The sequence below is a fragment of the Rattus norvegicus genome, chromosome 1, assembly GCF_036323735.1.
Source record: "Rattus norvegicus strain BN/NHsdMcwi chromosome 1, GRCr8, whole genome shotgun sequence".
NCBI classification, from domain to species: domain Eukaryota; kingdom Metazoa; phylum Chordata; class Mammalia; order Rodentia; family Muridae; genus Rattus; species Rattus norvegicus.
Genome location: NC_086019.1, coordinates 37,112,340 through 37,129,486, shown reverse-complemented (window position 1 = coordinate 37,129,486; position 17,147 = coordinate 37,112,340). Strand labels below are relative to the sequence as shown.

At 37.3% G+C, this 17,147-nt stretch overlaps 1 long non-coding RNA gene across 14 annotated transcripts in view; it reads left to right on the top strand.

Moving 5' to 3' along the window:
• LOC120093155 (uncharacterized) overlaps window positions 1-17,147 on the top strand; it is a 102,709-nt gene that overhangs the window by 73,955 nt on the left and 11,607 nt on the right. For 10 of the 14 annotated variants that reach the window (XR_010058913.1, XR_010058916.1, XR_010058912.1 and 7 more), the window contains 5 exons: window positions 63-313; window positions 4,783-4,889; window positions 6,190-6,376; window positions 6,467-6,561; window positions 9,778-10,015. This is a non-coding gene — a long non-coding RNA (uncharacterized LOC120093155). Of the gene's footprint in view, window positions 1-62; window positions 314-4,782; window positions 4,890-6,189; window positions 6,377-6,466; window positions 6,562-9,777; window positions 10,016-13,136; window positions 13,217-17,147 lie in introns of all 14 variants that reach the window. The other 4 variants (XR_005497927.2, XR_005497929.2, XR_010058917.1 and 1 more) reach the window with 3 other exon arrangements.

The following is a 17,147-nucleotide window of genomic DNA, read 5'->3' as shown; positions in this document are numbered from 1 at the left end:
GAGACTTGCATTTTGTTTTTAGAGTGGGGACACAATGATGATGCTTCTCTGCTGCTTTTCAGATGACAGGCAACATGACCCTTGCTCAATCGCAAGCAAGTGCTTGTCACAAGGATTCTGGATGGTGTTATCTTCTCCTCTGGAAGATACAAGGAAACTCTACCATTCAGCTCCTCCAAGTCTTCAGGCATCTTCATGGAAGGCACAGCAAGAGGAGAGACAGTGTCAGTGCATCCACTGCTCCACCACAGTCTGCTTTCTCATTAGGAAAACAAAAGGCCTCCCAGGAATTCTGAGACCTGCACAGAAGGAGGTAGAAACAGCTTTCAAATGACTCAAAAGCATTTTTAAAAAAATCTATTCAGTGAGTTCTCATGTGAAGTTCATAGAACACTCACTTCCTAGTTTGAAAATTGGTATTTGAGGAGCAAATTCAACATCCAAACTTCGTAAAATCTTCCTAAAAATATATCTTAAGGAAACCAAATAGGTCCAAATGATGACTGTTTTACTGTATAGAAGACTCTTAATTAAGAATATGGAAAGCAATACAGAATCAGAAAAGCCCACATTCTGTAATTCCTATTGAATTTAGCAATTTAATTACTATGTTGAATTCTAATTAAAATGTTTAGCTGTTGGGACATAAGAAAGTCACGTAGGACCAAAAGTAACCCTGCAGAGATTGCTTTCTTGTGGCTGATGGGGAAAGAGGGGCTAAGGGTTCAGTGAAAGCTCAGACTGGACCAACAAGCTCATCAGATAAAGGAACTTGCTACCAAGCTTGGTGACTGGAGTGTGATCTCTGGGATCAGGTCCAAAGGACAGAACTCCTCCCAAAAGTTATCCACTGATGCCACACAGTGCACAGTGGAATTCATGTGCACAAGTGCACACAAACACACACACACACACACACACACACACACACAAAGAGAGGGGGGCGTGAATAAACATAATATATTTTGCAAAGGCTCAAATGTCACAGTGCCTAAGAATGAATCTTAGCATCCAGTCAGTGTTGCAGAACAGAAGGCAGAAGCAGGCCAAGTCTTCAGCAAGCTAGGATGTTTCTAAGAATGTGGGTCCTGAGGCAAAACAAGGTTTGGAACCAGGGTGTGTCCAAACAAATGGACCATAAAAGGATTTTTTGAGGACTTGATGCAGACATTTGCACTTGGACCAGAATTATTGTTAATGTTGGCATTCATTCTACACTCCACTGAGCCAAGCTCCCTGGGCAAGCCATCCCCAAATAGGACTTGGAAGTGCCATTTCCACATCTAGCTACTAGGATAAAGAGTCCCACCTCTAAATCCCCTGCCTGTGAGTTCAGAGCATTCCTGGGGTATCTGAAAAGATCTTCCCAGTACAGGCCCAATACCGCTGAGACATTCTCATGCTCTTCCTACCCCAGCTTTAGTCTCCTTGATGGTGACCTGGGCCCTTGAAAACAAAAGAAGTAAACAGTTCTTAAGAAGCTGTGGCTTTTTGTTTAGCTTCTGGTTCTTAGTGGCTTTGATGAAAAGCTGAATTATAGGAAAAAAGATTTTGCACATTAATTTGGGATCATAGAATTCACATCCAACAAACTGGCGAGACTGGACTCAGAGCTGGAGAGGGGAGACCCAGATGGAACTTGAGAACTGTCCAAAGCTACATCCCATTTCCCTTTGCAACTGCAAGAGCGGGAGAGACCGATTTCTGAGTTGTGCTGATTTGTCCTATACTAGGCTTGGTAATGAGAAAGCACAGTGCCTCCCTTTGTAGCCTCAAACTCCAGGCTCTCCTATCTCAGTTCCCCATGCATCAGGAGGGCACGTATGCGCTGCCAAATTGCTAGCAGGAACAGGAAGATTTCTGTGTTCTGTTATCTTCTTCAGGGGCTGAGGCTGAGCCTGGAGTCTCTATGTCAGTAGCATCTTTCAAGGCTGTTCCTCTGCAGCTCTGAAACCTTTTTTTTTAATACAAACCAAGTTTATTTTGCCTTTTAAGTAGTGTTCATATAGGACTACAGCTAGGTAAACAATGTGAATTAGTATATGTCATCTCAAAAGCCAGAGTCTTGTTATCGTTGTTGTCGTTTTTTAATGAGTTGTGAAAAAGATGCAGCCTATTCAAACAGGATAAATATTTTTAACCATTTCACTTTGAGTGAATTTTACCTAAGCTATGAAATTTTAAGCTCAGAAGTACCACTTGGACATTTTTATTTGGAAACCTCTCCAGAAGGTGTCTTGCTCTAAAGCACCCAGGAAATGGGCGCAGCCACTGTCTTTGCTACTGTTCCAGTCCTTTCTGTACAGCAACACAGGGACAATCATCTCCAGTTTCTGAACTGCAGTAAACTGTAAGCACTGCTACAGTGTGGGACAACTAGCTTTCCTCCAGTTCTTAGGGATAGCATTCTTAACATTTGAATGCCTGTAGCATCGCTCATCTTTGGCCCTTCTTCCTCCCTCCTTCCTGTCCTTCTATTTGTCTGTGCTAGACAAGGTTCTGCCATTAGACTGTCACCCCATGTCTGAGTTTCTTTTCATAGGATTAAGTCACCCAATCATATAAAGTGACATCCCCTGAGATGACAGCTTGTTTCCATGTCACTTCCTTATGGCTGTTCTTTTGAGAAAGGCTGTCAATGCACAGCCTAGACTTAACACAACCTAGAGACCCTCCTGCCTCTGACTCCCAGACCACATCGCTTTCATCTGAAATGAGATTAAAAGCTCAAGTTTCAACTTTTGTCCCCAGTCCTGGGAGATTTCTCTCTTGAAGATGCTCTGATAATTTAGTGGGCCAGTGTTGATTTGAATCAGTTTGACTTTGGGTTGGTAAAAATTTTCACTGAGTTCATGGACTTCATTTCTTCTCTTTGAGAGTCTCTGAGAACCTGGTTCTTATTTTGTTCTTCAGGGCCCAAGAGTCCAGAGATTAGAAATATACCAAAGGTGAAGATTCTAGTAAGAAACCTTGTCCCATAAACTCAGGCCTTAAAGAGAACGCTAAGGATGACTTAGAAGTAAAGGCAATGTATTTTTACACACTGTTCATGGGGAGAATAAAAATCAGTAAGATAGACAGAAAGAGGACACTAAAGAAAACAGAGACCTGCCCATGAGACCTTACAGGTATCTGTTGGTTGGGGTTCTCTGTGAGCTTGTAGCCCCAACATCATCTCACCTGGATGTTCTACTAACATCATGCCTGGTTGAGTTTACAGTTGTTTAAGATCAGACATAGTACCAGTGTCGCACTCAATGTTCTATTACTATGAAGAGACACCGTGACCATGACAACTCTTACAGAGGAAAATTTTTAATTGGGACTGGCTTAACATTTTCAGGGGTCTAGTCTATTATTGTCATGGCGGGCTGAGAACACAGGAAGCCATGGTACTAGAGAGATAGCTGAGACTTCTACATTCCAATCAGCAGGCAGCAGGAAGGGAGCAAAGACATTGGGCCTAGCTTGACCATTGTTAGAGTCTCGTTTTGATCACCAAGAAACAAATAGATTTAGGTCTGTGGAGATTTCCAGGCAAATGTGGTGGTTAGGCCCTGTAATTCTAACAACCTGGAGACAGAGAATAAGTCATGGTGAAGACCAACTTCAGCCCAGAGTGAGACCCTGTCTAAAAAAAAAAAACCCACAAAGAAAAAAAAAAAAAAAAGAAGAGCCTGAAGAAATGTACCACACCTTGATCACATAACCTTCTGGATACCCTGAGAGATTACTGGGGTCAGGCTAGTTGGACAATAAATCTTAACAGTGAACAGCACTGATCAATCAATAGGCCTTGACTGTATATAAAGAGAAAGGGGGTGGAGCATAAGTATTCATTGCTCTCTGCGTTCTCAGAGAGGATAATATGTAGACAGCTGCTCAACCTGCCATGGTGGACTGTGGCCTCCAATTGTTGGCCAACATACACCACTTCATTAAGTTGATTCTCGGGAATGTGATTTAGTAATGGGGAAGGAACTCATGTGGTAGGACATCTACAAATCCATGTGAACAGGCAGGCATGTTAAAAATAGGGAAAGGCTCCAGAGGAAGCTTCATAAACAAGAAAATCTCCAAATTGCAGTCTTTAAGTATACTGTATGTACAACACCAACATTAACATATAAACATATCCAGATTTCAAGGAGAGACATTCTAGTCATGGTCGCACATGTGTGTAATCCCAACACTGGGAAGATGAAGCAGGAGGATCTCTGTGAGTTTAGGTCAGCCAGGACTACATAAGCTGGGAAGTGGAGTGGAGATCTATGATTGCAAGGAGTGTTGTAGTCTAGAAGCCAGGAGAGGCAATTTGAACAGATGGTAGGTTTACTTCATTGCTATAGCAACCAGGACTCTGCTTCATTGATTCTAGTCTTAGGGAAGAAGAAAAATAAGATCCTGCATATAGGTTCCACTTTTGAGCCAATATTCTGGAGCCATGGCAGTTTGGGAATCTTTTAGGGAACTACGATCTCAACCAATGATTCTCAGCCTCCCTGATCCTGTAACACTAATATATTTTCTCATGGCTTTGTGACTCTTAACCATTACTTCATTTTGCTTCTCTTCATAATTCAAATTTTGCTCCTGATTTGATTATAAAGAAAAATGGATGGAATATCTGATATGGAAAATATATGTGACCCCGTATTGATTATGACCCACAAGTTGAGAATCACTGGTCTAAACTGCTAATTTTAAACAAAAATGTTTTTCAAGTACTTTCTACAATGTACATTGACCATTACTATTTCTGTTTTATTTTCAATAAAAAAGGACTTTATTATTAACATCGATGGAAGCTTACTAACCTTGGATTTTTATGAAAATTGGCTTAGCATCCCAGATGGAACTCTGGCTGGAAAAATTAATGGCATTCAAAGGTAATGATACAGTAAACACTTGGGGAACTGCACCAATATAGAAGCAATGCTTTTGCAGGGTACATAGGCTTGTGTTTACAGGATTATAAGCTGGAATGATGTTCTATGCCAAAAGGTTTCCTTAGGTCAGACATGTTTTTGTCACTTTTTAAACATTCCCATTTCTCAAGCTAGCATGTTGAACCATGTCTGTAATCTTACCTGGGAGCCTTCTCCTTTATAAATGTCATGATTTAGAAGACAGTCTATGTAACACCTCGTGTTCAGGTCAGTTTAGAGTATTGGTTTAGTTCCTGTGTGAGACAAATTAAAAGAAGTAAGTGTGTATAATACCTGTGGGTTACTTGCATCCTAGAATTGTTACCATGGTATTGTGAATAGTTCACATGGTCAATATGTGTCATTGATTAGAACAGGAATCTCTTACTGAATTCTTTCTCAGCTATAACTACCTAGAGAAGTCTAGATCAGGTATAGCTTTGACTTTTTTGAATAATTTTTCTGTGTGATACAGAATGATTTCATACTTAACCAGAGCTTTGAGCTCCCATTGCAACCCAGGAGCCATGCATCTCTGTCTTGCTGTAGCAAAGCTTTTATAATTGCATTTTGTAGGGTCACAAGTGTGCTTTCTGCTCCTTATGTTCTAGAGTGTCACAAGAGTGTTAAATGGATTCATACTACATTAGATATTAAATGTGTCTCCACTCCATTATGGTTGGAAAGATGGTTTGCTGTTTAATAACACTGGATGTTTTCATACACAGAACACACATGGTTTTCAAAAATCTTCATTCATTCTAATACCAGGGCATTGAGTAGAGTCATGAGTGTGATTTTGCTCCTTATGTTCTAGATTGTTATAAGGGTGTGTCGTCGATTCATAATACATTAGATATTAAATGTGTCCCCATGGTGGCAAGAAAGATGGTTTGCTGTTTGATAACACTGGATGTTTTCACACACAGAACATACATGGTTTGCAACAATATTCATTCATTCTGTTACCAGGGATCTTGACATGTTCCTCTGGCTTCTGTGGGTAGCAGTCATACATCTAGTACACTGAAATTCATAAATAATTTGAAAAATGTTTTTTCCGTGATTCTGTACAGAAAAGTGATTTTCACAAAATATTTTATGTAATACTCTAGCTATATATTCTTACTTCTTTTGAATTCTGGTTATACTATGAGTTGGTCTACAAAACATTTACCCTATTTGTTCTTTGTGGTTAGATTTCTAACTTACATTATTTTTAAGATGGTCTAACCTAAAATTCTCCTTTTTCTTTGTTTAGCCTTTTGCAACAGATCCCAGAACCAAACTTTATACTATTAAAACATCTCATATGTGTATTAGTAATAATAAAAGATTCTTCCATGAATAATTTAGACAGTTACAGATTATCTCTGTGCATAGCTTCACATGTACTGTGGGGTCAGACTTTGAGAGATTCATTATTTGGGAGTGACGTCTTAAGAAAGGTAAGAGGATCTGAAATTTGTCTTTGGGAACAAAAGTCTAATTATTATTCAGTAATTGGGAATACTTTACAAAGATGATTTCTCTAACAGGAAACCCTAGGATTGCATTCTTATGGAGTGGAGTAGAATATGTATTGATCTATTTCAGGAAGATTTGGGACGGGAGATTTTTAATGTAGTTTAAAGTAAGTTAATCATTTCTTTCTACTGTTCTTTCCTTCTTTCTTCTTAGATATTGATTTAGATATTGATGTTTTAGCCAACAATAATCTGTACATATAATGGTAATCCAAGAAGACTAGAGTGAAATTTTAAAAGATCTGGATTCCCTAGGTTTTGTTTGTTTTTTCCATTGTAGCCCTATTTTTGAAGTATAGAATAGTTGTGTTTCACAGTGGTGAGACCATGATATTACTAAATATTCACATCATGTGAATTGCTGGTCATATTAAAGCACATTGCATATATGTGTGTGTGTGTGTGTGTGTGTGTATACATATATGTGTGTGTGTATGAGTGTGTGTTTGCATGTGTACATATACGTGTAAGTGTACTTGTACATGTGCATGTATTAGTATATGTATATGGATATACATATGTAATGATGAATAATTGGTGTATATTATTTTGTATGCTTTCCATTATTTTAGCACTAACCTATTTCAGGTACAGTTTTATGATCCTCAAGTATACTGTAGCTGTTAATTTTATTATAAACACATATACATCAATATTCTTCACTCATTTATTTACTTTATATCCTGATTGCAGTCCCTTCCTCCAAGTCCCATCTTTACAACCTGTTTTTCCCTCCATTCTTCTTTACCTCAGTAGTGTAGACCTTCCATTGACACCAGCCCACTCTCATACATCAGTTCACAACAGGAATAAGTGAATCACCTTCCACTGAAGCCATACAAAGCAGCCCAGATAAAAGAAAGCAATCCAGTTATAGACTACAGAGTCAGAGCCAGTCTGCATACTGGCTAGGGGACATATGTGTGTGTGTGTGTGAGTGTGTGTATGAGTGTGTGTTTGCATGTGTACATACAACTGGTAGGGGACATACCTGAAGATCAAGCTGCATATCTACTACATATATATAGGGGCCCTAGATCCTGCTGCTGGAGCATATGATGGGGGAGATCCTGCAGATTCAAAGCTGAAGGATCACAATGATTAAAGGCTACAGCAAGATACCAGGATATAGAGGGAGAGGCATCTCCAGGACGTTCCAGTATTGAGAGTATAGTAAAATACAGAGAGCTTAAACCAGACTTACTTCACTATACATTTGCAAGAAAATCTGTTTGGACAAGAGGGTATAATGTGTGACCACTTATGGCACAACACATCTCACACACTGTATTTTTAATTTTTTTTAATTATTTAAATTTTTATTTAATTTTAATTTTTGAAATTTAGTGAGGGGGGATTGTTTCCAAGGGATATAAGGAAGGATTGAAAAATGAAATAAGAGTTACTTGGTAGCATGATTAGAAATTTCAGAGAATTAATAAAGGAGACATATTTTGAAAAGGATAAAAGATAAAGAAAATGTAAATGTGACACAAAGCAAGGTACATGTTAACTAGTAGCTCCCAGGTATTAGGTCCACAGGAAAAAAGATATCATGATGTTACTCACAATGGAGGATGATAGCCCAAGGGATAGCTTGAATAAGATTCTTGCTCAGGACTGTACTTGGCTTGAACTAGAAACGTAGCTTGTTTAGTTAATTTCTAATTACCAAGGTACTGGAAACCTAAAATCCAAGACTATATCAAACTGCATGTTTACTCCAAATGAAACAATAAAATGTATTTTTCACTCTTAATAACTATTAAAGATTCTTCCTTTATGGACAGTTCTTTTCAAATATTCTTTTGTATGGTCAAGTATGAAAGCAAAGAAGCAAAACTATCCTGTACAATCTGCATATAAAATAAAACTATCATGTGCAGGGCTGCTCAAAAATAAACTGAGGTGCATGCTGAGAAGAAACATATGTGATGAATAGAGTTTGCCTAACCTAAGTCATCATCTCAGAAGAAAAGTAACTTACCAGTGTTGTTCAATTTAGGAAGTGTCATAATTTTCAACAATTGCTGTGACAAAACACTGATGAAAAGCAACTAATGGAAGACAGGTTACACTCCACAATATACTTGCAGTTACCAGTTAAATACTGAGAAATGTCAGAGCCAAAAATAAAACAGGGAGGCAAGAACTGAAGCAGAAGCCTAGTAGGAGCACTGCCTCCTGCCTTGTATCTCATATCTTTCTTTTTCTGACTAATAACTCAAGGGTGGCACCATCCTGGAGATCTGGGCCCTACAAATTCCAAGGTTAATCAGGACAATATCCCTTAGGCTTCACTATACAATAGATTCATCTGATGGAGGCATTTTCTCAATTAAGACTCCCTCTTCTTACCAACTTCTCTCAGTCACATTTCTATTGCCTTAATAAATCATCAGGATTTAAAAGACCAACAAAAGAGTGCACATGGGGGAACCATGGCTCCAGCTGGATATGTAGCAGAGGATTGTCTTATTTGGCATCACTAGGAGGGGAGCTGCTTAGTCCTGAGGGGCTTGATGGCCTAAGGTAGGGGAATGATAGGGTATTGAGGCAGGAGTGTGTGGTCAAGTGAGAGAAAACTGCAATAGAGTCAGGGGAGGAGATATAGGATTTGTGGAAGCAAACTGTGAAAGGGGATAAGGTTTGAAATGTAAATGAATGAAATAAACAATAAAAAATAAAACTACATGACCAGGGAAACTTACTGAAGTAGGTGGTTATTTGGGACCTACAAATGCTGAGCCAGTATAGCACCTCAGTGTCATGACAGAGGAGCACGACTGCAGAAAAGAAGAAAAAACAAACAGGAAGCTGAGACCTGATGGTTCTTATCTTGGGAAGCAAAAATGTAGCAGAGAAAGTACATTGAAAATGGGCACCTACCTTTTGTAACTACAAATTCTAAGCAGTGGCACTCTTCACCAGGCAGACCAAGGCACCAGAGAATTGTCAACGAGAGGGTATTGCGATGCCTGGAACTAGAGAGGCATCCCATTCAAAACATCACAATAAACAGCTACCCCCACCCACACACAAAAGAGTAACACACAGCAGTCATTAATTTGGTACACTCACAGTTTTTTGCAGCATATCAGTTCTGAAATGTTGCTTTGGTTAAGTAGTTCTTCTGTTCTTTGCAATATGCATGAAATTTTAACAAGTTGTATAAAGATGCAAAAGACTTAGAGTCTCCAGTTCGAGACTTCATTGCATGGGTTCCTGTCTGTAATCTTCCTCCTAGTATTTCTTTTCATTTTTAAATTTATTTTGTAAACTATGTGAAATGACAATCTTGTTTTTGCCTTGTGGTGTTACAGATGTCTCTTATACAAATTATGATTGACAACTATGATCAAATATTTGGAAATGATGATATATTTAGTAAACACACTGACAAAAGGTCTGAAGACTTAAAGACATACAAAGAATCAATAAATTATTCTGGAAAATCTCCTATTATGACAAAAGCCATAGCTGACCACAACTGGAAAACCAATGATATTGATGAAAAATTTAATATTTCATATGCTGCACTGCAGGAAGAAGGTCCTACAGGTAAGACAAGATTTATTTATTCATCAAATGAATGGAATCATTTGATCAAATAATTTCATGATGTCATAAATTTGTGTATATCAGAGAATCTTTGGGACCCAAAATGATTATTTGAGAGAGTATGGGAAAAGTTTTTAAACATCATATATATATATACACACACACACATATATATATATATGTACTCATATACTGAAATACATCTGGATACATCATTCAGGTATGTATGACACATTCTTTATTTAGAGTATCCACCAAAATTGTCTGCTATATTTTCCCCCCTTTCTTCCCATGGTCCTTAAGTTAGAGAATTTCTTGCATATGAAATTATTATTTTTGATAAGATCATTTAGAAACAATGATTTGATTTAAAAATTGATTAAACATTCTGCAAGATTAAGCCCTGCATCACTGTCAACATGCTTTGGTTTCCTAGCACGAAAATACTAATGTTTGTTTAATATCCTATGAGAAAAAATATTTGTCAAAATCTTATCATTGGTAAAAGTATTTGCACAGGATCCACTACAAAACCTATGAGAAGTATGATAAAGAGGTTAAACTCACCTGATTATCAGGTGGTAGCACACAAATTCAAATACATTTTTAACTGAAGTAATTCTTTCTATAGAGTTAAGAAAATACACCCAAATATTACCCTTATCTTAAGTGATGTGAATCTATCATCTGAGAATATTTGTCTGATGACAACATTTTATGTTTCATTTAGGAGGACAAAACAGAACAACTACCACATATAAGTGGTAGTGGATGATTTAAGAAGGTCTAAGGTCATTGTATTTTAATGTTCCCTTCTACCTCCCATTTAATCATATTAGAAGAATTATTCCAAGATCCTATGTTAGTTTTATATTTCACCGTATTAGTTACAAATAGTTTCCACTCATTGTACTTATTTTATGCTGCATATTTCATATTGTTTGCTATTATAACAAATGTTATTAAATTGGGTTATTGCTTACACTACAATGTGCCTTGTTCATGGTCCTACACAGTCTTTGGAAAAATTTTCAGTCTCTGCCTCTTCAGCCCAGTTATAATACTAGTTTTCCCACCTCAGTTACCATTGTGTGGCCAGAAGCTAATGACACTGAATAATCCCTCAGAATTCTGCATAGAATCCCGTGCCATAGAAAGTTATAAATAAAATTCCATTAACAATCAAAATTAATCATCACACATGATGAACTTAGAGGTGGATCATGGTTTTAGAATATACAAAATGACCTGAAAAGATAATCCAGTGCCTAAAGCAATTGAGATTTAGACTTTGTGACATGAATTTGGGTCATCAAAACATACATTAAAAAACAAACAAAAGTAGGTATTGTAGCAAAATCATCTCTAAATGAGAAGTTTCTACCTGAATAAAGATGGCAGTCAAATAAAGTAACAGAAGCTTATTGGACAGATATTTCTGACATATTGTTCAGTAATGATCAAAAGACACTCCCCCCACCAAAAAAAACAAAACAGAGAAACACCAATACTGGAGACTCCTCATATGTTAATAAGCTCAAAGCTCTAATTAATCTCTAAATATATATCACCAGTGATGTGATCTGCATGTGTTTTACACACACACACACACACACATGCATGCATTACGCACACTGAGAAATGCACAGAAGCATACAGCATATTTGTTATATCTCTCTTCATCACCTGAGGCCTCAACATGAAATATTGTTTATTCATGGTTTGTCTATCTCAAAAGTGTCTGTAATCCAAATTTGAGAAATGGAAATCTTAGAGAAAACCTCGAGTAAAGAAATTGATAATTTCCATATTTGCTGTTCTTGGTCTTTCCTGAACTCCCATTACTATAAGTTTACAATGTTTTCATTTATTACTAGTATTATTTTAAATTTTTATCAAAAATTGAATTATAGCACTGTAGCCTGACTTTTCTCCCTTAAGTCCATCACAGTCACTGCACTTTCATACTCATTTCAATATTGTTTTGTACATGTTTATATATATATATATGTAGGTAGGTATATATTTATCTTTACAAATATGAATATTACTTGAGTTCATTTTGTTCTGTTTGTGAATATGGTTTCCATGATATACAGTGTGTATTAGACAATCCATATGCAGGTCATTTCTGGAAAAATTAATATTCTGTCAGTCATAATTAGTTGCCTATAAATTTTGACAAGCGAAATTTTGACCATTGCCTTAACACTGCATTGACGTTGCTATTATTCTGATTTTGCACCTATTTTTATGAGAGGCAATTTCAAAACAGACTTTCAAGTATGCTGGGTCTTACAGTATTTGTAAGCCCTCTTCTACAATGGTCCCTGAGCTACAGAGCATTTAGCTCTAATGTACATGTATTCACTGGTGCTGGATTTTTCATAATGCAATTATCTCTTCATTGTGTCCAAGTTTTTGTTTTCTGTAATGGTCTCCATTTTCTATACAAAGAGGCTTCTTTGATGTAGGATGATGGCCCCAATTGTTGGTACATATAAGACTAATATTTAAATGCTGTAAGGAACGTCGCTAATTTATTAAATTAATGTCATCAATTTTAAAGTTTATGACCAAACTAGCTAAATAAATCGGACTAGATTTCTAGCTCCAGCCATGATTTCAATCCTGGTGAGAGAAATTCTACAAATTGTTAAAGTACTTCCTGTGGCTTTCCCCCAAAATATGGATGTGTTAGGTAGCACTTGGATTTCTCTCAAGGTTGGTGGCTTGAGTGCCAGTTGCCAAATAAATCTTACAAGGCATCTCAGCAATCTATCTGGATATGTCTTAGAAGCCTCTAGGTTTAAGTCAAAGTTCTAAGGTAGATAAAACAGTAGGCAAGTTGACACGTTAGGGAAGCAATTGATAGTTGTACCCACCTGTAACACCTATAAAGTACGATGATAACCAGTATGGCAAGATAGCAGAATAGGTTCAATAAGTGACACTAACAGCTCAGTTCGAAACAACTGTTCTTTGATTAGACTTAAATGTATTTTCTTTTCCATAAAATTGAACATGGATCTGGGTCTTTCATTTGGTTTCTCAGAAAAAAATGTTATTCCTAAGTATGCTTTTAAAGTTCAACATTTGATATCTTGTTATTTCTCTTTAGGATCATCCGTGCAGGTCCTTTGACTTGTCCAAGTCACGCATTTTCACTCGTCTCTGACAAGATAAATTCATTTTCCTAAAGTAATATGATATAAATGTTATATAAATATACAATTCCTTCTTTTTGGTTACTTTAGTTTTCTTCTTTCCACATCTGCAAGTAGCCTTAATTGACAATAGTCTAAAACATCAAAAGTTGAAATTTCTAGCAATAAGAATGCTTACCATATTGAGTTAATTGAAGAATATTTAACAGTGAGTGCCTTATGTCTGCAAGGATGATAATGATTCTATCACCTAGAATTTCCTTATAGTGTGTGCTGCCCCTCATCAAGTTATTTATGAAATATTATGGTACCAATGGCTTCCTTTGCTGATCTTTGGTCATACTCAACTTACTCTTGTTTCATACAGCATATGTAAACAAATAAGATAATATTAAAACTGCATATGACCAAGGGGACATATATTAGAAATGCAGAATTCAAAGTATGTGTTTTTGAAAATCATATGATAGTAAACATAAGTGAGCCTAAATATTCCATAAGAATAATCAGATATCTTGTAAATTCTTTCAAAAGTAGTAACATACAAGATTGACACACAAAGTGAGTACTCCTTCTTTGTAAAAATCACAAACTTACTGAAAAGTAAATCAATGAAAACCTGTCATTAACAGTAACTTTTAACAGTATTAAGTTTCTTGGGAAAATTCTAACCGAGAAATAAAAGGCTTTTATGATTAAAAAAAAAACCAAAAACAAAAGAAAAAATGAAAAAAAATTCAACCCAAAACAAAACAAAATGTCTTATAAATTGAACAGATATCAGATAATGGAAAGATTCCCACATGTTCATGAATCAGTGAGATTTAAACAGTAAAAATTCTAGACCATCCTGTAGTAACATTTTGATTCTATCCTTTGAAAGCTTGATAAAATTTATAACACTCTTGATGTTAGTAGGAGAAACAATATTGTAGAAGTGATTTTTTTTCTTTTTTCTTTTTTTTATTAACTTGAGTATTTCTTATATACATTTCGAGTGTTATTCCCTTTCCCGGTTTCCGGGCAAACATCCCCCTCCCCCCTCCCCTTCCTTATGGGTGTTCCCCTGCCAACCCTCCCCCCATTGCCGCCCTCCCCCCATAGACTAGTTCACTGGGGGTTCAGTCTTAGCAGGACCCAGGGCTTCCCCTTCCACTGGTGCTCTTACTAGGATATTCATTGCTACCTATGGGGTCAGAGTCCAGGGTCAGTCCATGTATAGTCTTTAGGTAGTGGCTTAGTCCCTGGAAGCTCTGGTTGCTTGGCATTGTTGTACTTTTGGGATCTCGAGCCCCTTCAAGCTCTTCCAGTTCTTTCTCTGATTCCTTCAACAGGGGACCTATTCTCAGTTCAGTGGTTTGCTGCTGGCATTCGCCTCTGTATTTGCTGTATTCTGGCTGTGTCTCTCAGGAGCGATCTACATCCGGCTCCTGTCGGTCTGCACTTCTTTGCTTCCTCCATCTTGTCTAATTGGGTGGCTGTATATGTATGGGCCACATGTGGGGCAGGCTCTGAATGGGTGTTCCTTAAGTCTCTGTTTTAATCTTTGCCTCTCCCTTCCCTGCCAAGGGTATTCTTTTTCCTCATTTAAAGAAGGAGTGAAGCATTCACATTTTGATCATCCGTCTTGAGTTTCCTTTGTTCTAGGGATCTAGGGTAATTCAAGCATTTGGGCTAATAGCCACTTATCAATGAGTGCATACCAGGTATGTCTTTCTGTGATTGGGTTAGCTCACTCAGGATGATATTTTCCAGTTCCAACCATTTGCCTACGAATTTCATAAACTCGTTGTTTTTGATAGCTGAGTAATATTCCATTGTGTAGATGTACCACATTTTCTGTATCCATTCCTCTGTTGAAGGGCATCTGGGTTCTTTCCATTTTCTGGCTATTATAAATAAGGCTGCGATGAACATAGTGGAGCACGTGTCTCTTTTATATGTTGAGGCATCTTTTGGGTATATGCCCAAGAGAGGTATAGCTGGATCCTCAGGCAGTTCAATGTCCAATTTTCTGAGGAACCTCCAGACTGATTTCCAGAATGGTTTTACCAGTCTGCAATCCCACCAACAATGGAGGAGTGTTCCTCTTTCTCCACATCCTCGCCAGCATCTGCTGTCACCTGAGTTTTTGATCTTAGCCAATCGCACTGGTGTGGGGTGAAATCTCAGGGTTGTTTTAATTTGCATTTCCCTTATGACTAAAGATGTTGAACATTTCTTTAGGTGTTTCTCAGCCATTCGGCATTCCTCAGCTGTGAATTCTTTGTTTAGCTCTGAACCCCATTTTTAATAGGGTTATTTGTTTCCCTGCGGTCTAACTTCTTGAGTTCTTTGTATATTTTGGATATAAGGCCTCTATCTGTTGTAGGATTGGTGAAGATCTTTTCCCAATCTGTTGGTTGCCGTTTTGTCCTAACCACAGTGTCCTTTGCCTTACAGAAGCTTTGCAGTTTTATGAGATCCCATTTGTCGATTCTTGATCTTAGAGCATAAGCCATTGGTGTTTTGTTCAGGAAATTTTTTCCAGTGCCCATGTGTTCCAGATGTTTCCCTAGTTTTTCTTCTATTAGTTTGAGTGTGTCTGCTTTGATGTGGAGGTCCTTGATCCACTTGGACTTAAGCTTTGTACAGGGTGATAAGCATGGATCGATCTGCATTCTTCTACATGTTGCCCTCCAGTTGAACCAGCACCATTTGCTGAAAATGCTATCTTTTTTCCATTGGATGGTTTTGGCTCCTTTGTCAAAAATCAAGTGACCATAGGTGTGTGGGTTCATTTCTGGGTCTTCAATTCTATTCCATTGGTCTATCTGTCTGTCTCTGTACCAATACCATGCAGTTTTTATCACTATTGCTCTGTAATACTGCTTGAGTTCAGGGATAGTGATTCCCCCTGAAGTCCTTTTATTGTTGAGGATAGCTTTAGCTATCCTGGGTTTTTTGTTATTCCAGATGAATTTGCAAATTGTTCTGTCTAACTCTTTGAAGAATTGGATTGGTATTTTGATGGGGATTGCATTGAATCTGTAGATTGCTTTTGGTAAAATGGCCATTTTTACTATATTAATCCTGCCAATCCATGAGCATGGGAGATCTTTCCATCTTCTGAGGTCTTCTTCAATTTCTTTCCTCAGTGTCTTGAAGTTCTTATTGTACAGATCTTTTACTAGAAGTAATTTTTTAAACTTCTTTCCTCCCAGTCTTCTGCCATGTTCCCTTGACCTCACCCATAAAGCCTCATCAACATCACTTCCTAAACATTAACTGAACAAGGCAACACCAATGAACATGGAAAATTAAATGGCACCTGAAACATAGACAAAGAAATATAGGCAATTGCATCATAAACACGATTATGCGATTTTATCTAAAACAAGTGTATTTTGTGGATGCAGGAGAAAGATGAAACCTGCTTTCTGATCCAAACTGATAGTCTGTGTATTATTGGTGTGAGACAGTTAATGCTTAGAGTTATTAATGAGCAGTATTTATGTCTTTGTTATTTTTTTGTTGACACATACTTTTTCCCCTCTTTTTCGAATGACTACAGGGTTACTTATCATTTCTGTCCTCTTGTGTATATTACATTATCTTCAGCCTGCTGTTTGCCTTTTGTAGACCAAGATTGATGATGAGAAATGACTTAGTGGTGCTTAAACTATGTAATGTTTCTCCTCTTTTGTTGATATGAATGATGCTTTTGCTCAGTAATAAAGTCTAGGCTAGTATCTGTATTCTTTGAAAACATGGAGAACGTTGATGCAGGCCCACTATATTTTAGAATATCCATTGAAAATTCAGGTATTAGTCTAATGTAGTTAACGTTAAGTGTGACTTTGTCTTTTTCATTCATATCTTTTCATATTTTTATTTCTATGTTCAGTTAGCCTTTGACTATTATGTGCCTACTTGATTTTTTCTATGCTTCTAGTACTTTAACACATATCTCTTTTTGATTTGGT